The following is a 27,263-nucleotide window of genomic DNA, read 5'->3' on the forward strand; positions in this document are numbered from 1 at the left end:
CTCTTACCTATATCCTCTTTTACTAATGTTGCAATAGTATATTTAATCAATAACTACCCCTCCTCCTCTTGAAGTTTCCTTATCCTTTCTAAAGACCTTATAACCTGGAATATATAACACCCAATTATGACCAGCTTGCAGCTATGTCTCAGTAATGGCTACCATGGCATACCCCCTCCCCAATCTCTATTTGAGCCTATAATTCACTCAATTTATTTCTTATACTCCGTGTGTTGGTATATAAAATTCATATTTGGTCAAGAGACTCTAACCTGTCCTCTGCCCTGATGCTGCCTTTCTCACACTGTTTAACGTAATACATTTCTTATTTGTCACACCTGCTATAACAACTTTAGTTATTTTAGTATTCCCTAAAGTAAGATGATCTATATTACCGTGACGAGTTCATTGTGCTTGTAAGGGCACTTTAGCAAGTGGGAATGTCGGATCAATTACCTTTCCCTGATAAAGGTTTGGGGCTATAGTAAGGCCCTCAGTAGGACTCATGTCACCTTTCGACTGTCATGAGTTTCTCTGAGGCCTTATAAGGATGCAATGGAAAGAATTTCTCAGAGTAGTCCAGGAACTTCCCCCAACACTTCCATTGGGGGGGGAGCTGAATATACACCTACACCTCTCTGCCCCACCCCCCACTACCTCCCTCTCCCACTCCCACCCCACATTCCCCACTGAAATTTAAAGCTGCTCTCTAAGCAGGCTAGATTCCCAATAGAACCAGATTCTACCGCAAAGTTCCTCTCCCCCCAGGTGGAAATCTTCTTTCCTACCCATTCAGAGCCCCAAGCATTTCAAGGCCATAATGTGTGTAGCAGATTGAATATGTTGTAAAGAATAACTTGTTTCATCTTCTCATCCTGCTGTGCTAAGAATAAAGTAACTGCGTCATCTACTTTCCTGCTCATATTACACTGTCTCACTGTGAGGGGAACATAATGACAAAACAAGGCAGTGGTTGTTACAAATTTGAATATAACCTCTTAGAGACAGAAAGAGGAAACAGACAAAATGGCAAAGTGTAAGGCTGCACAATATTAGGTTACTATAAAAAATGTATTTCCAGCAGTATTTTATGTTGGGATTTCTGTCATTTTAAGAAAGCTTGACCATTTCTGATATAATTTAGCATATTCTAAGCTAGCTGTTCTGTTTCTCATAGAAAGTTAAATGTTGTCTATACGTACTTCCAATAGTTCCTTCCATGCTGAAGTAAAATTGGCATAATTTTGTTTATTTTGGAAAGCAATGTAGTGTGAAGAAATCACACTGATTTATTTGCCTGCTTTAACTTGATAGGAATCTGAGACATAGGACACAATAAAAAAATGCCCATCAGCAAAAATGGAAAGGAAAAGACTTGGCTGTGGATATCCACTGAAGGTATTCAGCCAATGGGAAGTTTCATCAAGGCCAGTCATATGCTGGATTGTATCTCAGGAGAATTTGACTATAATTCAAAGCAAGTTATCCTAATCATATATGGATCACTAATAAGGCCTCATTTGGAATATTTTGTAGTGTTTCGGGTAGTCTACCTTCAACAGGACATTAATGCATAGTGAGTACTCAAAACAAGTGATAAGGAATGATTCCAGGTTTTAGCACCTTATGATATGAAGTGGCAAGGAACGGAACTTGTTTCCATTGGAAAAAGAAAGATTGAGAGGAGGCATAAAACATGATACATTTTTTTTTTAAGTTGAGAGGAATGGACAATATACATACAAGCAGGTCTGAACTGTGATCATAAACCCTCAAGAAAGACTCGAGATTAGGGGTTTTGTACCCATAGAATATTGGATACACAGAGTATATTCTCAGTTCAAGTAGATAATCCGATGACAAATAGCACATTTGAAACAGAGCTGGAGGAATATCTGAGTAGGAATGGGACTGATAATTATAAGGATGACCCTAGATAATTGAATGTTATGTGGAAAATGATAGGTAGCAAAAAAGTGGGAGGGGAGGTGTGATGCTTAAACAGTTTCTGCCGCCCCCGCCCTCCCCCACCGCCCCCGCAAGTTAAATGGAAGTGTTCGGGGAACAACCCTGGGAAATTCTTTCTACCGTGCCCTTATATAGCCTCAGAGAAAGTCACGGCAATAGAAAGGTGATATGAGTGACCATAATCTGTAATCTCATGGCCCGGCATATTCTTCACTCTACCATTACCATCAAGCCAGGGGACCTACCCTGGTTCACTGAGGCGTGTAGAAGAGCATGCCAGGGGCAGCACCAGGCGAACCTAAAAATTAAGTGTCAAGAGGGTGAAGCTGCAGCACAGGACTACAGGCATGCTAAACAGCGGAAGCAGCATGTTATAGACAGGGCTAAGCAATCCCACAATCAACGAATCAGATCAAAGCTCTGCAGTCCATCCACATCCAATCGTGAATGGTGGTGGACAATTAAACAACTAACAGAAGGAGGAAGCTCCATGAATATCCCCATCCTCAATGATGGCGGAGCACAGCACGTGAGTGCAGAAGACAAGGCTGAAGTGTTTTCAACCATCTTTAGTCAGAAGTACTGAGTGAATAATCCATCTCGACCACCTCCTGAGGTCCCTATCATCACAGAAGTGAGTCTTCAGCCAATCTGATATCAAGAAATAGCTGAGTGCACCGGGTAGAACAAAGGCTATGGGCTCCGATAACATCCTGGCTGTAGTGCTGAAGACTTGTGATCCAAAACTAGCCTTGCCACTAGCTAAGCTATTCTAGTACAGCTACAACACTGGCACCGACCCGACAAAGTGAAAAATAGTCCCAGTATGTCAGCCATGGCTCAGTTGGTAGCACTCTCGCCCTTGAGTCAGAAGGTTGTGGGTTCAAGTCCCACGCCAGAGAGTTGAGGACAAAAATATAGGCTGACAATCCAGTGCAGTACTGACAGAGTACTGCACTTTTGGAGGTGCCATCTTTCAGATGAAACATTAAACTGAGGCCCAGTCTGCTCTCTCAGGAGGATGTATAAGGTCCCATTGCATGATTTCAAAGAGCAGGGAGTTATCCCCAATGTCCTGGCCAATATTTATCCTTCAATCATTAACAATAAAACAGATTATCTGGTCATTATCACATTACTGTTTGTGGGAGCTTGCTGTGTGCAAATTGGCTGTCGTTTTTCCGACATTACTATAGTGACTATGCATAAAAAACACTTCATTGGCTGTTAAGCAATTGGGATGTCCTGAGGTCATAAAAGACACTATATAAAGGCAAGTGCAAGTCTCCTATTTTTAAATCTAATCTGGCCAATTACCACCCCATCAGTCTACTCTCAATCATCAGCAAAATGATGGAAGATGTCGTCGACAGTGCTACTAAGCGGCACTTACTCACCAATAACCTGCTCACCAAGGCTCAGTTTGGGTTCCGCCAGGATCACTCGGCTCCAGGTCTCATTACAGCCTTGGTCCAAACATGGACAAAAGAGCTGAAATCCAGAGGTCAGGTGAGAGTGGCTGCCCTTGACATCAAGGCAGCATTTGACTGATTGTGGCATCAAGGCGCCCGAGTAAAACTGAAGTCAATGGGAATCAGGGGGAAACTCTCCACTGACTTGAGTCATACCTAGCACAAAGGAAGATGATTGTTGTGGTTGGAGGCCAATCATTGAAGCTTGGCATGCAGGTACAGCAGGCGGTGAAGAAGGCAAATGGTATGTTGGCCTTCATAGCTAGAGGATTTGAGTATAGGAGCAGGGAGGTCTTACTGCAGTTGTACAGGGCCTTGGAGAGACCACACCTGGAATATTGTGTTCAGTTTTGGTCTAATCTGAGGAAGGACGTTCTTGCTATTGAAGGAATACAGCGAAGGTTCACCAGATTGATTCCCGGGAAGGCAGGACTGACATATGAGGAGAGACTGGATCAATTGCACGTATGCACTGGAGTTTAGAAGAATGAGAGGGGATCTCATAGAAACATATAAAATTCTGATGGGATTGGACAGGTTAGAGGCAGGAAGAATGTTCCCGTTGCTGGGGAGTTCCAGAACCAGGGGTTACAGTCGAAGAATAAGAGGTAAGCCATTTCGGACCGAGACGAGGCGAAACTTCTTCACTTAGAGAGTGGTTAACCTGTGGAATTCTCTACCGCAGAAAGTTGTTGAGGCTAGTTCGTTGGATATATTCAAAAGGGAGTTAGATATGGCCCTTACGGCCAAAGGCATTAATGGGTATGGAGAGAAAACAGGAAAGGGGTACTGAGGTTGAATGATCAGCCATGATCTTATTGAATGGCGGTGCAGGCTCAAAGGGCCGAATGGACTGCTCCTGCACCTAATTTCTATGTTTCTATGTTTCTATCTCAGCGCCAGGATTTCGCTGCAGGATATCCTGAGGGCAGTGTCCTCGGCCCAACGATCATCAGCTGGCTCATCAATGAGCTTCTCTCCATCATAAGTATTGTGTGTGGAGAAAGAATCAGACTGAACACTATGAGCTCAAAGTAAAGTGTGACCTTAGTCTTTTTATTGCAGGTCTCCAGAGTGCATCTCCAACCTGTGAAGCCTCCTTAAATACCTGTGCTCCCAAGGGATTGTGGGATCCCTTGGGACTCCAGGGGATGAGCCCTCTGGTGGCTGTCCAGAGTGAATACAAGTTTACATATATAACAACATTCCACCACAAAGTCAATAGTGTAACTATTTACAATGTGAGTCGATCTGGGGCCCTTCTTGCCCTGGTTGATCGTCTCGGTGTGAAAGCTGGTGTTGTTGAATCATTTGTTGGGCCCTTGCTGGGCTGCTGTGCAGCTGGCCTTGATGGGTTGCCTGATGTGTTGGGCCCTGCTGGGCTGCTGTGGATGTTACGTTCTGTTTTGTGGTCAACCGTGGTGCCGGTTGCCACTGGTGTGTATGTTGGGGGATCAAAAAAAAGTAGGGTCCAAGGTGGGTTGCTCAGGATAGTCCGTGAATCTAAGTTTGATTTGGTCCAAGTGTTTCCGGTGAATAGTACATTTGAAAGTTTGACCAGAAACACCCTGCTCCCCTTTTTGGCCAAGACAGTGCCGGGAAGCCACTTTGGACCTTGTCCATAATTTAATACAAATACAGGATCATTGATTTCAATCTCGTGTGACACATTTGCGCTATCATGATATGCACTTTGTTGAAGCCGCCTGCTCTCTACCTGTTCATGTAGATCAGGGTGAACTAACGAGAGCCTTGTCTTAAGTGCTCTTTTCATGAGCAGTTCAGCAGGAGGAATCCCAGTGAGTGAGTGGGGTCTCATGCGGTAGCTAAGCAGGACTCAGGATAGACGAGTCTGCAGTGAGCCTTCAGATACCCTCCTCAAGCCTTGCTTGATGGTTTGCACTGCCTGACCATTGGACGCTGGTTTAAACAGGGCAGATGTGACATGTTTGATCCCATTACGGGTCATGAATTCTTAGAACTCAGCACTGATAAAACATGGGTCGTTGTCGCTCACCAGGACATTGGGTAGGCTGTGTATGGCAAACATGGCCCGCAGGCTTTCAATAGTGGCAGCGGATGTGCTAGCCAACATTATCTCACATTCAATCCACTTGGCATACACGTCTACAACCACAAGGAACATTTTACCCAAGAACGGGCCTGCATAGTTGACCACGGTTTGGAGGGCCAAGACCATAAACTTAGCGGCGCCTCCCTGAGTACATTGCTTAACTGCGAGCATGTATTACATCTGTGAACACAGGACTCTAAGTCCACATCGATACCGGGCCACCAAATGTGGGATCTGGCTATCGCTTTCATCATTACAATGCCTGGCTAGATACTGTGGAGGTCATTGATGAAAGTGTCTCTGCCCTTCTTGGGGACCACTACTCGATTGCCCCACAGAAGGCTGTCTGCCTGTATAGACATTTCATCTTTGCGCCGCTGGAATGGCTTTATCTCTTTCTGCATTTCCACTGGGACACTGGACCAGCTCCCGTAAAGCACACAGCTTTTGAGTAGAGATAATAAGGTATCCTGGCTTGTCCAGGTTTTGATCTGCTGGGCAGTGATGGGTGATTGCTCACTCTCAAATGCTTCCATAACCATGGCTAGATCTGCGGGCTGTGCCATTTCCACCCCCGTGGTGGGCAATGGCAGCCTACTGAGAGCATCGCCGCAGTTTTCTGTGCCTGGCCTGTGGCGGATGGTGTAGTTGTATGCTGACAACGTGAGCGCCCATCTCTGGATGCGGGCCGATGCGTTGGCATTTATCCCTTTACTCTCGGAGAACAGGGATATAAGTGGCTTATGGTCAGTTTCCATTTTGAATTTCAGCCCAAACAGGTATTGATGCATTTTCTTTACCCCATAGGCACACACTAACGCATCTTTCTCAATCATGCTGTAGGCTCTCTCAGTCTTAGACAGACTCCTGGATGCATAAGCAACCGGTTGCAGTTTCCCAAAATTATCAGCTTGTTGCAATACACAACCGATGCCATGTGACGACTCATCACATGCTTGTACCAAACGCTTACATGGATCATACAACACAAGCAATTTGTTTGAGCATAACAATTTTCTCGCTTTTACAAAGGCATTTTCTTGGCTTTTGCCCCAAACTCATTCGTCCCCTTTTCATAGTAAGACATGCAGTGGTTCTAACAGTGTGCTGAGACCAAGTAAGAAGTTACCAAAGTAGTGCAGGAGTCCAAGAAACAAATGCAGCTCCATCAGGTTCTAGGTGCATTCTCGATTGCCTCCGTCTTCGCATTGGTGGGCCTGATGCCGCCCGCTGCAATCCTCCTTCCCAGGAACTCCCCTTCAGGCACCAGGAAAACACACTTCGAGCGTTTTAACCTGAACCCCACACGGTTGAGTCGACGAAGAACCTCCTCCAGGTTCTGCAGATGCTCGACTGTGTTCCGACCTGTGACCAAGATGTTGTCCTGGAAGACCATGGTGTGCAGGACCGACTTCAGTCAGCTTTCCACGTTTCTCTGGAATACCGTCGCTGCCGATCGGATTTCAAATGGGCATCTGTTATAAACAAAAAGACCTTTGTGCTTGTTGATGCAGGTGAGGGCCTCCGATGATTCCTCCAGCTCCTGTGCCATGTAGGCTGAAGTCAGATCCAGCTTCGTGAACGTCTTTCCTCCCGCCAGCGTTGCAAAGAGGTCATCGGCCTTTGGTAGTGGGTATTGGTCCTGCAGGGAGAAACGATTGATAGTTACTTTGTAGTCGCCACAGATTTTGATGGTGCGGTCTCCCTTGAGGACAGGAACGATTGAGCTGGTTCACTCGTTGAACTCGATCGGGGAAATGATGCCCTCTCTTTGCAACCAGTCTAGCTCAATCTCTACCCTTTCTCTCATCATGTACGGTACAGTTCTTGCCTTGTGATGGATAGGTTGCGCCTCCGTAATTAGGTGGATCTGCAATTTTGCTCCTTGGAATTTCCTGATGCCTGGTTCGAACAGCGAAGGAAATTTGTTTAAGACCTGGGCACACGATGTGTCGTCAGCGGGCAATAGCGGATGGACGTCGTCCCAGTTCCAGCGTATCTTTCCCAGCCAGCTCCTGCCGAGCAGCGTGGGACCATCGCCGGGTATCACCCAGAGTGGTCGCTTGTGCACCGCTCCATCGTAGGAGACCTTTATGGTAGCACTGCCGATTACAGGAATCAGTTCTTTCGTGTAAGTTCTTAGTTTCGTGCGAACTGAGTTCAGACTGGCCTTGAGGCCTTGTTGCACCACAACCTTTCAAAAGTCTTTTTGCCCATGATGGACTGGCTCACGCCCATGTCCAGCTCCATTGACATCGGGAGTCGATTTAGTTCAACATTCAGCATTATCGGGGGACAATTCGTGGTGAATGTGTGCACCTCATGTACTTTTGCCTCCTCGATCTGAGGCTCTGGTTCGTTGTGATCCTCCGTGGATCTGTCCTCCTCTGCATCATGATGGTTTGCAGGTTTGACAGGCTCTGCAGCTCGCCTGCACACTCATTGGAGGTGTCCCATTGTTCCACACGTATTCTTTGAATCGGCATGAATGGAAATGATGATCACCCCCGCAGGGCCAACAAGGTGTTAATGGCCTTGCATTCATCACCCTTGATGGTGGACTCTGAGACATCTGCGGACGTGTAGCTGCAGGTATGTGTGAACTGCCCTGTACGTTACGATTCGAAAACAACATCACTTTGTTCACAGTAGTTGTAACAGCACTTGTGTGCTGAGAGATTTGCTTCGTATTGTCACTGGTGGCAATGAACGCCTGGGCTATCGCTATGGCCTTATTCAAGGTTGGGGACTCTACAGTCAAAAGTTTGCGAAGTATGGTTTCGTTGCCAATGCCAAGTACGAAAAAGTCTCTGAGCATGTGCTCCAAATGTCCTTCAAATTCGCAATGTCCTGCAAAGCATCTTAGCTCGGCGAAATAACTCGCCACTTCCTGGCCTTCAGACCTTTTGTCTGTGTCGAACCGGTACCTCACCATCAGAATGTTTTCCTTCGGGTTCAAATGCTCTCGGACCATTGTGCACAAATCGTCGTATGATTTCTCCGTGGGTTTCGCTAGAGTGAGCAGATTCTTCATGAGGCCATACGTTGGTGCCCCACAGACGGTGAGGAGGATCGCCCTTCATTTGACAGCTCATTCTTCCCCATCTAGCTCATTGGCCACGAAATATTGGTCGAGTCGCTCCACAAAAGTTTCCCAATCATCTCCCTCCAAGAATTTCTCCAGGATGCCCACTGTTCTCTGCATCTTTGGGTTCGCTATCTGTAGCTCATCGCCAGTTGTAGTGTATGGAGAAAGAGTCAGACTGAACACTGTGAGCTCAAAGTAAAGTGTGGCATTCGTCTTTTATTTCAGGTCTCCAGAGTGCCTCTCCAACCTGTGAAGCCTCCTTAAACACCTGTGCTCCCAAGGCATTATGGGATCCCTTGGGACTCCAGGGGATGATCCCCCTGGTGACTATACAGAGTATATACAAGTATACATATATAACAATGAGGTCAGAATTGGAGATGTTCGCTGATGATTGCACAGTGTTCAGTTCCATTCGCAACTCCTCAGATAATGGGGAAATCCGCGCCCGCATGTAGCAAGATCTAGACGACATTTAATGTTGGACTGATAAGTGACAAGTAAGATTGGTGCCACAGAACTGCCAGGTAATGACAATCTCCAACAAGCGAGAGTCTAACCACCTCCCCTTGATATCCAACAGTATTACCATCGCCAAATCCCCTACCTTCAGCATTCTGGGGTTAACATTGACCAGAAATTTAACTGGACCAGCCATATACATACTGTGGCAACACGAGCAGGTCAGAGGCTGGGTATTCTGTGGCTAGTGTCTCACCTCCTAACTCCACAAGGCCTTTCCCCCATCTATAAGGTGCAAGTCAGGAGTGCAGTGGAATACTTTCCATTTTCCTGGATGAGTGCAGCTCCAATAACACTCAAAAAGCTTGACACCATCCAGGACAAAGCAACCTGCTTGATTGGCACCCCATCCACCACCTTCAACATTCATTCCCTCCACCACCAGAGTACCGTGGCTGCAGTGTGTATCATCTACAAGTTGCACTGGAGCAACTCATCATGGCTTCTTCAGCAGCCCCTCCAAAACCCGTGATCTTAAACACCTAGAAGGAAAAGAGCAGCAAGCGCATGGGAACACTGACATCTCACCATCCTCTTGCCTAGAGGCATGGCTATTTCTGGAGCACAAGTCTTCAGCACCACAGCTGTGATGTTGTCGGAGCCCACAGCCTTTTCTGTACCCAGTGTACACAGCTGTTTCTTGATATCAAGTTGAGTGAATCGAATTGGCTGAAGACTGGCTTCTGTCATGGTGGGGACCTCAGGAGGAGGCTGATATGGATCATCCATTTGGCACTTCTGGCTGAAGATGGTTGCAAACGTTTCAGCCTTGTCTTTTGCACTCACGTGCTGTGCTCCGCCATCATTGAGAATGCGGATTTACATGGAGTCTCCTTCTCCTGTTCGCAGTTCAATGATCCACCACCTTTCACGACTGGAAGTGGCAGGACTGCAGAGCTGGGGGTCCTGGTTCATGAAACATCATCATCATCATCATCATCATTATAGGCAGTCCCTCAGAATCGAGGAAGACGCTTTCACTCTTAAAATGAGTTCTTAGGTGGCTGAACAGTCCAATACGAGAGCCATAGTCCCTGCCACAGGTGGGACAGACAATCGTTGAGGGGAAGGGAGGGTGGGACAGGTTTGATGCACGCTCTTTCCGCTGCCTACGCTTATTTTCTGCATGCTCTCGGCGATGAGACTCGAGTTGCTCAGTGTCCTCCCAGATGCACTTCCTCCACTTAGGGCGGTCTTTGGCCAGGGACTCCCAGGTGTCAGTGGGGATGTTGCACTTTATCAGGGAGGCTTTGAGGGTGTCCTTGTAACGTTTCCTCTGCCCACCTTTGACTCATTTGCCGTGAAGGAGTTTCGAGTAGAGCACTTGCTTTGGGAGTCTCGTATCTGGCATGCGGACAATGTGGCCTGCCCAATGGATTGATCAAGTGTGGTCAGTGTTTCAATGCTGGGGATGTTGGCCTGGTCGAAGACGCTAATGTTGATGCGTCTGTCCTCCCAGGGGATTTTAAGGATCTTGCGGAGACATCGTTGGTGGTATTTCTCCAGCGACTTGAGGTGTCTACTGTACATGGTCCATGTCTCTGAGCCATACAGGAGGGCAGGTATCACTGCATCCCTGTAGACCATGAGCTTGGTGGTAGATTTGAGGGCCTGGTCATCGAACACGCTTTTCCACAGGCGGCCGAAGGCTGCAATGGCGCACTGGAGGCGGTGTTGAATCTCCTCATCAATGTCTGCCTTTGTTGATAAGAAGCTCATGAGGTATGGGAAATGGTTCACGTTGTCCAGGGTCGCACCGTGGATCTTGATGACTTGGGGGGCAGTGCTGTGTGACTAGGACAGGCTGGTGGAGGACTTTTGTCTTACTGATGTTTCGTGTAAGGCCCATGCTTTCGTACGCCTCAGTAAATACGTCGACTATGTCGTGGAGTTCAGCCTCTGTATGTGCGCAGATGCAGGCGTCGTCCGCATACTGTAGCTCGACGACAGAGGTTCGGGTAGTCTTGGATCTGGTCTGGAAACGGCGAAGGTTGAACAGGTTTCCACTAGTTCTGTAGTTTAGTTCTACTCCAGTCAGGAGCTTGTTGACTGTGAGGTGGAGCATGGCGGTGAGGAAGATTGAGAAAAGAGTTGGGGTGATGACGCAATCCTGTTTGACCCCAGTCTGGACGTGGATTGGGTCTGTAATGGATCCGTTGGTAAGGATCACGTCGTCGTCGTCGTGGAGCAGATGGAGGATGTTGACGAACTTTTGGGGGCATCCAAATTGGAGAGGACACTCCATAGACCGTTGCGGTTGTCAGTGTCAAAGGCCTTTGTAAGGTCAAAGAAGGCCATCTATAAGGGCTGGCGCTGCTCCCTGCATTTTTCCTGCAGCTGTTGCACTGCAAAAATCATGTCCGTTGTGCCCCGTAGGGGACGAAATCCGCACTGTGACTCCGGGAGGAGCTCCACAGCCACAGGGAGAAGACGGTTGAGGAGGACTCTAGCGACGACTTTCCCAGTGACTGATAGCAGGGAGATTCCTCTGTAATTTCTGCAGTCGGACTTGTCCCCTTTTTTAAAGATGGTCACGATCACTGCATCTTTGAGATCTCCCGGCATGCTCTCCTCCCTCCAGATGAGAGAGATGAGGTCATGTATTCGCGCCAACAGTGCCTCTCTGCCACACTTTAGTGCCTCAGCAGGGATTCCCTGCTCCTGTAGCCTTGCTGTTCTTAAGCTGTCTTAAGGCTTTTGCTACCTCGTGCCGTATTGGGGTTCTACTGAGATGGTGGTGGGTAGCAGGATGGAGTCAAGAACACTTGAGTCAAAGGCAGAGTCTCGATTGAGGAGATCTTTGAAGTGCTCCTTCCAGCAGGCCCTGACTGCCTCAGTGTCCTTGATGAATGTTTCCCCGTTCTTGGCCAGCAGTGGGGTAGGACCTTGGGTGTTTGGACCGTAGGTGGCCTTGACTGCGATGAACAATCCTCGCACATCATTGCTGTCAGCCAGTATCTCCTGTGTTTTCTCCATCCACCACCTGTTCTTTAGGTCCCGGATTTTTTGTTGAACCTCAGTCTTGAGCCGTCTGTAATGCTGCTTTGCTGCTCCCGAGTTGGATTGTTGCTTAAGGCTCAGAAATGCTCTGGGCTTGCGATCTATTAGCTCTTGGATCTCCTGATCATTCTCATCAAACCAATCCTGGTGTTTCCTGGTTGAGTGACGGAGCGTCTCTCTCGCAGGCACTGGTTATGGAGGCCTGGAGGGCCAGACCAAGCGCTGTGGGCATTCGGCGTCTCAGGGTCTTCAAGGCACGTCAAGTTAGCTGTGAGGTGCTGACTGTATAGGGCTATCTTAGCTGGGTCTTTAATTGACCCGGCATTGATTTTTTTGCGGCACTGCTTCTGCTGCCCCCTCCGCTTTAGGGCTATGTTGATGTCGATGATGGATCGGATTAGGCGGTGATCCGTCCAGCAGTCATCAGCTCCTGTCATGGCGCAGGTAATGCACACATCCTTGCGATCCCTGGCTTGGATGATGACATAGTCGAGCAGGTGCCAGTGTTTGGAGTGAGGGTGTGGCCACGATGCCTTCTATCTGTCCCTCTGACGGAACAAGGTTTTGGTGATGAAAAGTTCATGTTCTAGACATCTAACGTGAAAGGTTAGTATGCAGGTACAGCAAGTGATCAGGAAAGCCAATGGAATCTTGGCTTTTATTGCAAAGGGGATGAAGTATAAAAGCAGGGAAGTCTTGCTACAGTTATACAGGGTATTGGTGAGGCCACACCTAGAATACTGCATGCAGTTTTGGTTTCCATATTTGCTTTGGAGGCAGTTCAGAGAAGATTCATTAGGTTGATTCCGGGGATGAGGGGGTTAACATATGAGGAAAGGTTGAGTAGGTTGAGCCTCTACTCATTGGAATTCAGAAGAATGAGAGGTGATCTTATCGAAATGTATAAGATTATGAGGGGGCTTGACAAGGTGGATGCAGAGAGGATGTTTCCACTGATAGGGGAGACTAGAACTAGGAGGCATAATCTTAGAGTAAGGGGCCGCCCATTTAAAACTGAGATGAGGAGGAATTTCTTCTCTCAGAGGGTTGTAAATCTGTGGAATTCATTGCCTCAGGGAGCTGTGGAAGCTGGGTCATTGAATAAATTTAAGAAAATGATAGACAGTTTCTTAACTGATAAGGGAATAAGGGGTTACGAGGAGCAGGCAGGGAAGTGGACCTGAGTCCATGATCAGATCAGTCATGATCATATTAAATGGCATTGAGGGGCCTAATGGTCTAATCCTGCTCCTATTTCTTATGTTCTTATGATCCGTTGATTGTTGGATCGCTTAGCTCTGTCTATGGCATGTTGCTTCTGCTTTTTAGTATGCATGTAGTCCTGTGCTGCAGCATCCACAGATTGGCACCTCATTTTTAGGTACGCCTGGTGCTGCTCATGGCATGCTCTTCTAGACTCCTCTTTGAACCAGGGTTGATCCCCTGGCTTGATGGTAATGGTAGAGTGAGGGATATGATGGGCCATGAGGTTACACATTGTCGTGTAATACAATTCTTCTGCTACTGATGTCCCAAAGCACCTTATGGATGCCCAGTTTTGAGCTACTAGATCTGTTCTGAATCTATCCCATTAAGCATGATGTAGCACCACACAACACAATGGAGAGTGTCCTCAGTGTGAAGACGGGACTTTGTCTCCACAAGGATTGTGCCGTGATCACTGCTACCAATACTGTCATGGACAGATGCATCTATGACAGGTAGATTGGTGAGGACGAGGTCAAGTAGGTTTCTCCCTCGATTTGGTTCTCTCACCACTTGCCGCAGGCCCAGTCTGGCAGCTATGTACTTCATGACTCAGCCGGCTCGATCAGTAATGATGCTATTGAACCACTCTTGGTGATGGACATTGTAGTCCCCCATCCAGAGTATATTCTGTGCCCTTGCTACCCTCAGTGCTTCTTCCAAGTAGTATTCAACATGGAGCAGTACTGATTTATCAGCTGAGGGAGGGCAGTCGTTGATAATTAGCAGGAGGTTTCCTTGCCCATGCTTGATCTTAAACCATGAGACTTCATGGGGTCCGGAGTCAATGTTGAGGACTGCCAGGGCCACTCCCTCCCAACTGTAAACTACTGTACCGCCACCCCTGGTGGGTCTGTCCTGCCGGTGGGACAGAACATACCAAAGGATGGTGATGGAGGAGTCTGGGATAATGGCTGAAAGGTATGATTCTATGAGTATGTCTATGTCAGGCCGTTGCATGACTAATCTGTGGGACAGCTCTCACAATTTTGACACAATTCCAGAGATGTTGGTGAGGAGGACTTTGCAGGGTTGACTGAGCTGGGTGTGCCATTGTCGTATCCGAAGTCGATGCCGGCATCAATGGCTTTATTCTTCTTATTGTTTCTCGTAGTGGTTTGGTACAACAGAATGGCTTGCTAGGCCATTTCAGAGGGCAGTTAAGAGTCAACCACATTGCTGGGGGTCTGGAGTCACATGTAGGCCAGACCAGGCAAGGATGGCAGATTTCCTTCCCTAAAGGGCATTAGTGAACCAGATGGGTTTTTACAGCAATCCGATAGTTTCATGGTCACCATTACAGATAATAGCTTTTTATTCCAGATTTATTTAATTAACTGAATTTAAATTCCCAAGTTGCCTTGGTGGGATTTCAACTCATGTCTCTGGATTTTTGTCCAAGCGTTTGCATTACTAGTTAGTAACATTACCACTATGCTACCATTCTGCGGCGAGAGATTTGCCTCCTGGCACCCCAAAGCCTTTCCAGCATCTACAAGGCACAAGTCAGATGTGTGATGGAATTGCCTGGATGAGTGCAGTGTCAATAACACTCGAAGCTCAACGCCATCCAGAATAAAGCAGCCCATATGATTGGTACCCCATCCATCACCTTAAATATTCACTCTATCCACCACCAGCCTACTGTGGCTGTAATGTGTACCATCTCTGTTTTCTTTCAAACAGAGGAGGCTGAAAGGAGACTTGATTGAGGTGTATCCAATTATGAGGGGCTTAGATAAGTGGATAGGAAGGACCTTTTTCCCTTAGCAAAGAGGTCAATAACCAGGGGGCATAGATTTAAAGTAATTGGTAGAAGAATTAGAGGGGAGTTGAGGAGATCGTTTTCACCCAGAGGATGATGGGGGTCTGGAACTCACTGCCTGAAAGGCTGGTAGAGACAGAAATGCTCACCATATTTAAAAAGTGCTTGGATATGCAATGGACGTGATGTAACCTCTAAGGCTATGGGCCAACAGCTGGAAAGTGGGATTAGGTTGGAAAGCTCTTTTGGCCAGCACAGACACAGTGGGCCGAGTGGACTACTGCTCCACTGAGTGGATTACTGTGGTAATGCAACCACTCACGTAAATACAATAAAGGGTCATGTGACAAGTCACATGATGACAAGTTTTCTGTAGAGTCATCTTGTAGTCTGTGTGTTTATGATGTCTGTACTGTAAAGTTCTATGATTCTATCATTCTACCTACAAGATGCACTGCTGCAACTCGCCAAGGCATCTTCGACAGCACCTCCCAAACCCACGACCTCTACCATCTAGAAGGATAAGGGCAGCAGGTGCATGGGAACACCATTGTAATATAGATCTCCCCATAGTGGACTACTGCTCCACTGAGTGGATTACTGTGGTAATGCAACCACTCACGTAAATACAATAAAGGGTCATGTGACAAGTCACATGATGACTAGTTTTCTGTAGAGTCATCTTAGAAACATAGAAACATAGAAAATCGGTGCAGGAGTAGGCCATTCGGCCCTTCTAGCCTGCACCGCCATTCAATGAGTTCATGGCTGAACTTCAGTACCCCATTCCTGCTTTCTCACCATACCCCTTGATTCCCCTAGTAGTAAGGACTTCATCTAACTCCTTTTTGAATATATTCAGTGAACTGGCCTCAACAACTTTCTGTGGTAGAGAATTCCACAGGTTCACCACTCTCTGGGTGAAGAAATTCCTCCTCATCTCGGTCCTAAATGGCTTACCCCTTATCCTTAGACTGTGTCCCCTGGTTCTGGACTTCCCCAACATTGGGAACATTCTTCCTGCATCTAACCTGTCTAACCCCATCTTGTAGTCTGTGTGTTTATGATGTCGTAAAGAATGTATCACATTGGCGATAGGATAGGATTTCTGGATTTCCTAGCTGAAATTTTTGTTGGTGGATTTTCCAGCCAACCAACCGAGAGACTTTGAGAAGTTGTTTGTTTTGCAGCACAGCTAGAAATCCACGGTAAATTACAAGCACACTTGGCAAAACTGAAGAGTCCAGATGGCTGTGCCTATGGGAATAATAGGGCGCTTGGATGAGTTCCATCATGACCGAGAGACTTTCGCATTGTATGTGGAACAGCTAGAAATGTTTTTCACCGCAAATAGTATCGTTGATGTCCCTGATTAAGAAAACTGGGTGGTGTTAGAAATGAAATGGGCTATTTTCCTAACTGAAGCAGGCCCTAAGGTATATGAAACCCTGAAAAATGTGCTTGTTCCTACAAGCCAAAGGTTATGCCACCGACGGAGATTCGAGCCAAGTTAGAACAGCATTACAATCCTGAGCCCTTGGAAATTGCTGAAAGTTATTGTTTTGGAATATGAGATCAATTCATTGATGAGAGTATCAGTGACTACATTGTAGCTTTAAAAAAGCTATTCATTCACTGTCATTTGGAAACTTTCAGTACCGAGCATTGTGTGATCGCTTTCTTTGTGGGATGAAAAAAGAAGCAATCAGAAAAAAGTTGTTGACAAACCCTAACTTGACTTTTGATTTAGTTTGTCAGACAGCTATATTGATAGATATGGCCAACCAATACTCCCGAGAATTTCTTGCCATTTCCAGTCATCAGACAACAGAGGTGAATCGCCTGCAGGTTAAAAATAAAAGGCAGTTGGGCCCCAAGGCCTAAGCAACTGGTCAAGGTAACAGTGCATTGAAGTCATGTGATCAGTGTCTAGGACAACACATCACGTAAAGCTGTCCATATGTGAAGGCAGAGTGTTTCTTCTGCAAGAAAACGAGGCATCTTGCGAAGGCATGCCGACTGAAGAGTAAACCGATGTTCAAGGCTAGAAGTAGAAATCGCCAGAGATTACATAGCATTGAAGAGAAGCAAAAGGATGACGAGGTTCTGACATACACATCATCAGAAGCAAAGAAATATAGAAACATAGAAAATAGGTGCAGAAGTAGGCCATTCGGCCCTTCAAGCCTGCACCACCATTTAATAAGATCACAGCTGATCATTGACCTCAGTACCCCTTTCTTGCTTTCTCTCCATACCGCTTGATCACTTTAGCCATAAGGGCCATATCTAACTCCCTCTTAAATATATCTAATGAACTGGCATCAACAACTCTCTGTGGTAGAGAATTCCAGAGGTTAACAACTCTCTGAATGAAGATGTTTCTCCTCATCTCGGTCCTAAATGGCTTACCCCTTATCCTTAGACTGTGACCCCTAGTTCTGGACTTCCCCAACATCGGGAACATTCTTCCTGCATCTAACCTGTTCAGTCCCGTCAGAATTTTATATGTTTCTATAAGATCCCCTCTCATTCTTCAAAACTCCAGTGAATACAGGCCCAATCGATCCAGTCTCTCCTCATATGTCAGTCCCGCCATCCCGGGAATCAGTCTGGTGAACCTTCGCTGCACTCCCTCAATAGCAAGAACATCCTTCCTCAGGTTAGGAGACCAAAACTGAACGCAATATTCTTAGTGAAGCCTCACCAAGGCCCTGTACAACTGCAGTAAGACCTCCCTGCTCCTATACTCAAATCCCCTAGCTATGAAGGCCAACCAACATGCCATTTGCCTTCTTCAAAGCCTGCTGTACCTGCATGCCAACTTTCAATGACTGATGTACCATGACACCCAGGTTTCATTGCACCTCCCCTTTTCCTAATCTGCCGCCATTCTGATAATATTCTGCCTTCATGTTTTTGCCACCAAAGTGGATATCCTCACATTTATCCACATTATACTGCATCTGCCAGGTGGTTGCCACTTGCCTAACCTGTCCAAGTCACCCTGCAGCCTCTTAGCATTCTCCTCACAGCTCACACCGCCACCCAGCTTAGTGTCGTCTGCAAACTTGGAGATTGTACACTCAATTCCTTCATCTAAATCATTGATGTATATTGTAAATAGCTGGGGTCCAAGCACTAAGCCCTGCGGCACGCCACTACTCACTGCCTGACATTCTGAGAAGGACCCGTTTATCCCGAATCTCTGCTTCCTGTCTGCCAACCAGTTCACTATCCACGTCAATACATTGCCCCCAATACCATGTGCTTTAATTTTGCACACCAATCTCTTGTGTGGGACCTTGACAAAAGCCTTTTGAAAGTCCAAATACACCACATCCACTGGTTCCCCTGTGTCCACTCTACTAGTTACATCCTCAAAAAATTCTAGAAGATTTGTCAAGCATGATTTCCCTTTCATAAATCCATGCTGACTTGAACCGATCCAGTCACTGCTTTCCAAATGCGCTGCTATTTCATCTTTAATAATTGATTCCAACATTTTCCCCACTACTGATGTCAGGCTAACTGGTCTATAATTCCCCGTTTTCTTTCTCCCTCCTTTTTGAAAAAGTGGTGTTACATTAGCTACCCTCCAGTCCATAGGAACAGATCCAGAGTGGATAGACTGTTGGAAAATGATCACCAATGCATCCACGATTTCTAGGGCCACTTCCTTAAGTACTCTGGGATGCAGACTATCAGGCCCTGGTATTTATCGGCCTTCAATCCCATCAATTTCCCCATCATAATTTCCTGACTAATAAGGATTTCTTTCAGTTCCTCCTTCTTGCTAGACTCTTGGTCCTCTAGTATTTCTGGAAGCTTATATGTGTCTTCCTTTGTGAAGACAGAACCAAAGTATTTGTTCGATTGGTCTGCCATTTCTTTGTTCCCCATTATAAATTCACCTGATTCTGACTACAATGTACCTACATTTGTCTTCATTAATCTTTTTCTCTTCACATATCTATAGAAGCTTTTGCAGTCAGTTTTTATGTTCCCAGCAAGCTTCCTCTCATACTCTAAGTTCCCCTTCCTAATTAAATCCTTTGTCCTCCTCTGTTGAATTCTAAATTTCTCCCAGTCCTCAGGTTTGCTGCTTTTTCTGGCCAATTTATATGCCTTTTCCTTGGATTTAACACTATCCCTAATTTTCCTTGTTAACCACGGTTGAGTCACCTTCCCCGTTTTGTTTTTACTGCAGACAGTGATGTACAATTGTTGAAGTTCATCCATGTGATCTTTAAATGTTTGCCATTGCCTATGCACCGTCAACCCTTTAAGTATCATTTACCAGTCTATTCTAGCCAAGTCACGTCTCATACCATCGAAGTTACCTTTCCTTAAATTCAGGACCCTAGTCTCTGAATTAACTGTGTCACTCTCCATCTTAATAAAGAATTCTACCATATTATGGTCACTCTTCCCCAAGGGTCCTCACACAACAAGATTGCTAATTAGTCCTTTCTCATTACACATCACCCAGTCTCGGATGGCCAGCTCTTCAGTTGGTTTCTCGACATATTGGTCTAGAAAATCATCCCTAATACACTTCAGGAAATCCTCCTCCACCGTATTACTACCAGTTTGATTAGCCCAATCTATATTTAGATTAAAGTCACCCATGATAACTGCTATACCTTTATTGCATGCATCCCTAATTTCTTGATTGATGCTGTCCCCAACCTCACTACTACTGTTTGTTGGTCTGTACACAACTCCCACCAGCGTTTTCTGCCCTTTGGTATTCCGCAGCTCTACCCTTATAGATTCCACATCATGCAAGCTAATGTCCTTCCTTACTATTGCGTTAATTTCCTCTTTAACCAGCAACGCTACCCCACCTCCTTTTCCTTTCTGTCTATCCTTCCTGAATGTTGAATACCCCTGGATGTTGAGTTTCCAGCCTTGGTCACTCTGGAGCCATGTCTCCGTAACCCCAATTATATCATATTCCTTAATAGCTGCCTGCGCAGATAGTTCGTCCACCTTATTATGAATACTCCTCGCAGTGAGGCAGAGAGTCTTCAGGTTTGTCTTTTTAACACACTTTGTCCCTTTTGAATTTTGCTGTAATGTGGCCCTTTTTGATTTTTACCTTGGGTTTCTCTGCGCTCCAATTTTCCTTATCTCCTTTTTACCTTTTGCTTCTGCCCCCATTTTACTTCCCTCTGTCTCCCTGCATAGATTTCCATCCCCCTGTCATATTAGTTTAACCCCGCCCCAACAGCACTAGCAAACACTCCCCCTATGACATTGGTTCCGGTCCTGCCCAGGTGCAGACTGTCCGGTTTGTACTGGTTCCACCTTATCCAGAACTGGTTCTAATGTCCCAGGAATTTGAATCCCTCCCTCCTGCACCATTCCTCAAGCCACGTATTCATCTTAGCTCTCCTGCCATTCCTACTCTGACGAGCACGTGGCATTGGTAGCAATCCTGAGATTACTGCCTTTGAGGTCCTACTTTTTAATTTAACTCCTAGCTCACTAAACTGAGCTTGTAGGACCTCATCCGTTTATTTACCTATGTACCACGACAGCTGGCTGTTCACCCTCCCCCTCCAAAATACGCTGCAGCCGCTCCAAGACATCCTTGACCCTTGCACCAGGAAGGCAACATACCATCCTGGAGTCTTGTTTGCGGCCGCAGAAACGCCTGTCTATTCCCTTTATAATAGAATCCCCTATGTGCAGTAGAGCCACCCCTGGTGCCATGAACTTGGCTGCTGCTGCCTTCCCCTGATGAATCATCCCCCCCAACAGCACCAGTATCTGTTTTGGAGGAGGATGACTGCACACTACCTTCCTTCCACTGCTCTGCCTGATGGTCACCCATTCACTATCTGCCTGAGTAAACTTTACCTGCGGTGTGACCAACTCACTAAACGTGTTATTCAAGACATCCTCAGCATCGAGGATGCTCCAGAGTAAATCCATGCGCAGCTCCAGTGCTGCAATGCAATCTGTCAGGGGCTGCAGCTGGATACACTTCCTGCACATGTAGTCGTCAGGGACACTGGAAGCCTCCCTGGCTTCCCACATAACACAGGAGGAGCATGATATGGGTCTGGGCTCTCCTACCATCCCTTAAATTATTTAATTTGGCAACAATGCCAAAGTTTTCTTACTGCTAAGAACAACAAAAAAGATAAAGTAAAAGAAAACTACTCACCACTCAACCAGTCAATCACTTACCCTCTTGGCTGTGACATCACCCTTCGATTACTTTTTACTTCTTTCTTACTTTTGACCCTGTTTCAGCTAGCTGCTCCAATGACTGCTGCTGATCCCCGGCCTCCCGCTGGGCCTTTATAGGTCTCTCCTCGCTCCTCCTCCGGCTGTTCACTCCACCACCAACTGCCTGAAGGTACCTAACAACGAGTCGCGATGTATCGTCATCCAAGTAGTCGTTGCAGAAACCAGGATACCATGGAGATTGACACTGGTGCATGCATGAGCGTAGTACCAGAATCGTTATATCTCGAAAAGTTGAGTGATTTTCCACTGAAAAAGTCGAAGATAGAGCTGCGAGGCTACTCAGGAGAGAAAATCCCTGTGGTAGGACATATCACTGTTCCAGTGAAATACAAGGATCAGTTTCAGAGCTTGCCTCTCTTAGTCATGACAGGAGACAAGCCTGCCTTAATAGGTAGAAATTGGTTGGAATAACAGAAGCTGGATTGGAATAAGATTTTTCGTGTTGAAACGAGATTTGCATCGAAAAATGATGTTATCAAACAGTATCTAAAGATGTTCTGCGAAACAGGCAGTCCGATCCAAGGTTTCAAGGTGAGTGTCAGAGTGCAGAAGGACACTAGACCAGTATACTGCAAGCCACGTCCCGTACCGGACGCATTCAAGGAGAAAGTTGAGCAAGAACATAAAAGACTAGAAATTGAGAACATTATCTCTAAGGTAGATCTAAGTAATTGGGCTACACCCATTGTTGTTATACCCAAGTCAGATGGTAAGGTAAGGTTATGTGGTGATTATAAAATAACCGTGAACGAGGTTCTAGAGGGTAATCTACCCAATACATTGCCAAAGGTAGAAGATTTGTTCACAACGCTGACAGGTGACCAGATCTTCTCAAAGTTAGATCTCACAAATGCCTACTTACAACTTGAGCTAGATGAGGAGTCCAAGTCATGCTTGACTATAAATACACATCTAGGTCTATATCAATTTAATAGGCCACCATTTGGAATGTCTCCCGCCCCCGCCATATTACAAGGGGTGATGAACCAGATTTTGCAAGGCATTGAAGGGGTAGTATGTTATTTAGATGACATATACATTGCAGCACCAAACAGGCAAATCCATAATAACATATTGAATGAAGTGGTCAAACGGCTAGAGAAGCACAGAGTATGAGTGACTGCTCACAAGTGTGAGTTATTTCAAAACTCAGTGGAGTACTTAGGGCACAGAGTAGAAAAAGATGGTTTACATCCAAACAAGAGAAAGCTGGATGCAATCAGAAATGCACCCACTCCTAAGAATGTCAATGCACTTCAATCATTTTTGGGTCTTTTGAACTATTATGGGACATTCCTACCAAATTTGGCTACAGTGTTACATCCACTGAATGAGCTGTTGAAAAAACAGGTCCATTGGAAGTGGTCAGGAGAATGCGACGCAGCATTCAAAGAGTGTAAAAGTAAGTTGGTAGAGAGTTCCATGTTAGTTCTCCATGACATATCTAAGGAGATCAATCTAGCATGTGATGCCTCTCTGTATGGAGTTGGGGCAGTGATCTCTTATATACTACATAGTGGGGAGGAGAGACTTTGCTTCACACCCGCTCAGTGCCAGTGAGCGTAATTATGCGCAAAGCAAAAGAGAAGCTTTGGCATTAAATTTTGGGGCAAAAATTCCACAAATACTTGTATGATCGTATGATTGTTACTGACCATAAGCCCCTGACAACAATCGTCCATCCAAAATCCCCAGTTCCAAACTTAGCTGCAGAACGAATGCAGAGATGGGCTTTGATTTTGTCAACATATACGTGTGAAATTGAGTACAGATGATCAGCTGATCCCAGTAATGCTGATGCTATCTCCAGGTTGTCATTCCTATCACAAGTTACACCCAATAGGGAAGAAGTGTTCTATTTTTCATATATTGATGAACTGCCAGTCACAGCTGAAGAAGTTGGTAGAGCAACCAAACGTGACCCAGTTATGTCAAGGGTATATGATTATATAGCAAATGGCTGGCCAAACGAAGTATCAGAGAAAGATATTCATCCATACTTCATTCGTAGGAATGAATTATCAATGGATAAAGATTGTATCATGTAGGGTGTAAGAGTAGTATTCCAAATAAGTTCAAGTCCAAATTGTTAGGGGATCTTCATGACCAGCAGCTGGGAATGTGCTTGACCAAGAGTTTTGTACAATTACTTTTGGTGGCTAGGTCTAGTTAAAGATATAGAGTACATCGTCAGTCAGTGTACGACATGTCAATCAGTAAGCAAGAAATCACCATCAGTACCATTACAGCCATGGAAATGTCCTTCCAGGGTATGGCAAAGGTTACATGTAGATTTTGCTGAGCTAGAAGGACAACAATTGTTCATTGTGATTGATAACCCTCCGAAGTGGGTCGAGGTGTTTCTGATGCGGAAAATAACAACAAATAAAACACTTGACAATTTGTGAAGATTGTTTTCTTCATATGGCTGATAATGGGCCACAATTTTGTTCAGAAGAATTTGCACATTTCATGAGTGGAAAAGCTGTGAAACATACCAAGATTCAACCGTACCACTCTGCTTCAAATGGTGCAGCAGAGCGCACAGTACAAATTGTAAAATGTGCTCTCAACAACCAAAGTTGGATCCAAATCCAAAGTAACAGCAGTTGTCGTTAGACCACAATTTGGCAAATTTTCTAATTACTTATCATAATACTCCTCATACGACTAATGGTAGAACTCCAGCAGAGTTGTTTCTCAAATGACAGCCACGAACCAGGTTCCGTTGTTAAAGCCAAACTTGACACAGTCCGTAGAAGAGAAACAATTAAGACAGAAAGAGAATCATGATAGAGGTAGAGTAAGAGAGACAAGTGTAAAATTGAATCAGAAGGTTAGAGTGAAGAACCATCACCATACATGGCTAAAGTGGTTACCAGGAAGAGTAGTGAAGATATGTGGCCTTTGCACAGATTTGGTCATGATGTTTGATCATGTAACGGTTAGGTATGTTCACATAGATTATATTTTACCTACAGATGTGGAAAGAGTTGAAAGTTGGAATGATTCGACTATTTCTGATGAGTCAGATAGTCTTGTTACAATTAGATTACCAGTAGCAAATCCTACATCAGATGTACTAGAAACAAGTCCAAGAGAAAGTCAAATTTAAGTCTGAGTCCGAGTCAGGCAGACAAACCGTCTGAAGTTGTAGAAAGTCAAAATGTAGATCAAGGTTTGCCCTTGGAGAAAAACATTCCTCAGGCTCAGCCTAGAATGAGTCTAAGTTCGACAGCAAGTTTGGAAAGTTGTGTTCAAGAACGAAGGTATCCTCTTTGAAACAGAATACCAGTGGTTAAGTTTGATTTGTAAATATGGCAAAATACGTCCATATCTTTTGTTGTGTATAAATCCCACATCTCTGATAAGTTGCTTTTTTTCTTTTACCTTTCCCTGGTAGTGTGGGGATATAGTAAAGCCCTCAGTGGAACTTTTTAAAATTCATTCAATGGATGTGGGCATCGCTGGCAAGGCCAGCATTTATTGCCCATTCCTAATTAAATTGAGAAGGTGGTGGTGAGCCGCCTTCTTGAACCACTGCAGTCCGTGTGGTGAAGGTACTCCCATAGTGCTGTTAGGAAGGAAGTACCAAGACTTTGAGCCAGCAACGATGAACGAACGACGATATATTTCCATACAAGTTATGTATGATGGTTATTTTATTATGATTAATTCGTCATTAAGGAGGGAGAAGTGTAATTTAGAGGTCCCCTAGTGGACTGCTGATCCACCTAGTGGACTACTGTGGTCATGTACCCACTCATGTAAATACAATAAACTGTCATGTGACAAGTCACATGATGACAAGTTTTCTGTTGAGCCATCTTGTATTCTGTGTATTTATGATGTCGTAAAGAATATATCACAACCATCACCTGCAAATTCCCCTCCAAGTTACACACCATCCTGACTTGGAAATATATCGCCGTTCGTTCATCGTTGCTGGCTCAAAGTCTTGGTACTTCCTTCCTAACAGCACTATGGGAGTACCTTCACCACACGGACTGCAGTGGTTCAAGAAGGCGGCTTACCACCACCTTCTCAATTTAATTAGGAATGGGCAATAAATGCTGGCCTTGCCAGCGATGCCCACATCCATTGAATGAATTTTAAAAAGTTCCACTGAGGGCTTTACTATATCCCCACACTACCAGGGAAAAGTAAAAGAAAAAAAGCAACTTATCAGAGATGAACAATGTGGGATTTATGGTTAGGTATGTCTTCCAGAGTCTTATTTGATTTCGTTTTGGGGAAGACCATGCGCAGAACTCGACACTGGTTTAAAATGAACAAACTTCAGATGAAAACTAGGAAATAGAAGAAACATTTATCCCACTGATTAGTGGAAACATGGAATAGGCGTCAAACAACAAGGATAGAGGCTGAAACAATTAGCCCATTTAAAAAGGAGCTGGTTTAATATGTGATTGGGAACAGGATAAGAAATTACAGGGATAAATATAAATTTTAACAATCTACTATACGTGGGTTCTGATGTCTTGCATGTTGCTGGGATGAGTGAAGCAGTTTTTTTGTGGAGGGCATCAGATACAATTGAATAGTGGAACTATAATGATGAAAGAATATTCTGGAGGTTGGCTTAATTGCTTTTTAGGGTCAGGGAATATTAGTGCAGAGCTTTCCATTAGGAGTTTAAATAAGTGGGTAGAGTCCATGATCGGATAGATTGTATATGGTCTATGGAAGGAGGAGGCTTCAGTAGCCCTTTCTGATTCTATGATTTATGCTCTTGCGTTCTAAGAACATTTTCAATCTTTTTTGTGCCATATTAGGTAACATTAAGTTGTTCTCCTAAACATAAATGGAAAGTATTAAAATTGAAATCTCTTTCTACACATTGCAACACCAGACTTTCCATTTTACCGCACATATTAGTGTATTCAGTTGAGTATCTTTCATAAATCCCCAGAAAAGAGGTGGTGCAGTCTATTCAGACAAACTGAAACAGATGATGGTAACACAAGATATCTCAACAGGGACAATGAGTTATGGTAACTCTTTTATGAGCCTGAAAGAACCGTAATTCATGAGAACCGCAGCCACAAATGAGTTATGCTCTTTTACACACTTGAAATAATGCCTGGAATTCACCCATTCGGCAAGTTACTCATTTAGAAAAATAACATTGATATGTGTATATCTGTGTCTGCACTTCCTCTGATAGATCTATAAATTCTTCGCTGTTAATTTTGGAATGCAGGATACTGTTGCCAACTTGTAATTGCTTTTTTTTGCCCTTGGGATCTTCATATGCATGACTCGTCAATGCTGAGATAAGTGGAAGTGCCAGTCACACTTACAGAATAAATGAACACCTCCTAATTTAACTAGACTGACTCATGCAGTTGGAACAGAAATTAACAATTCTCCAATTCTCACCTTCAGTATTCATAGAAAGATTTATCTTGGCTACATCAGTATACGTGATATAAATAACAAAACTTAAAACAAGAAATCACAGCATGTTGCTATGGCATCCTAACCATGTTTAGCATAGAATTAATAACATATGCCACTCTTCCACATCTTTACTAATTCAAATTCTCCCCAAATAAAATGAGACTGCCTTTGATTTCTATTTTCATCTAACATTCTGAGATGTGGCGGTTCTCAGTCGTATAAAACTAGAAAATACTATTCTTTAATAAAAAGTTAGTATACAGGTACAGCAAATGGAATGTTGGCCTTTATTGCAAGGGGGATAGAGTATAAAAGCAGAGAAGTCCTGCTACAACTGTACAGGGTATTGGTGATGCCACAACTGGAGTACTGCATACAGTTTTGGTTTCCATATTTAAGAAAGGATATACTTGCATTGGA

At 44.9% G+C, this 27,263-nt stretch overlaps 1 protein-coding gene across 1 annotated transcript in view; it reads left to right on the plus strand.

The window, feature by feature from the left end:
- Positions 1-27,263, plus strand: part of dlc1 (DLC1 Rho GTPase activating protein) — a 696,855-nt gene that overhangs the window by 167,239 nt on the left and 502,353 nt on the right. The gene's annotated exons all lie outside the window — the stretch shown is intronic.

The sequence above is a fragment of the Pristiophorus japonicus genome, chromosome 2 (genome assembly GCF_044704955.1).
Source record: "Pristiophorus japonicus isolate sPriJap1 chromosome 2, sPriJap1.hap1, whole genome shotgun sequence".
Taxonomy (NCBI): Eukaryota; Metazoa; Chordata; class Chondrichthyes; family Pristiophoridae; genus Pristiophorus; species Pristiophorus japonicus.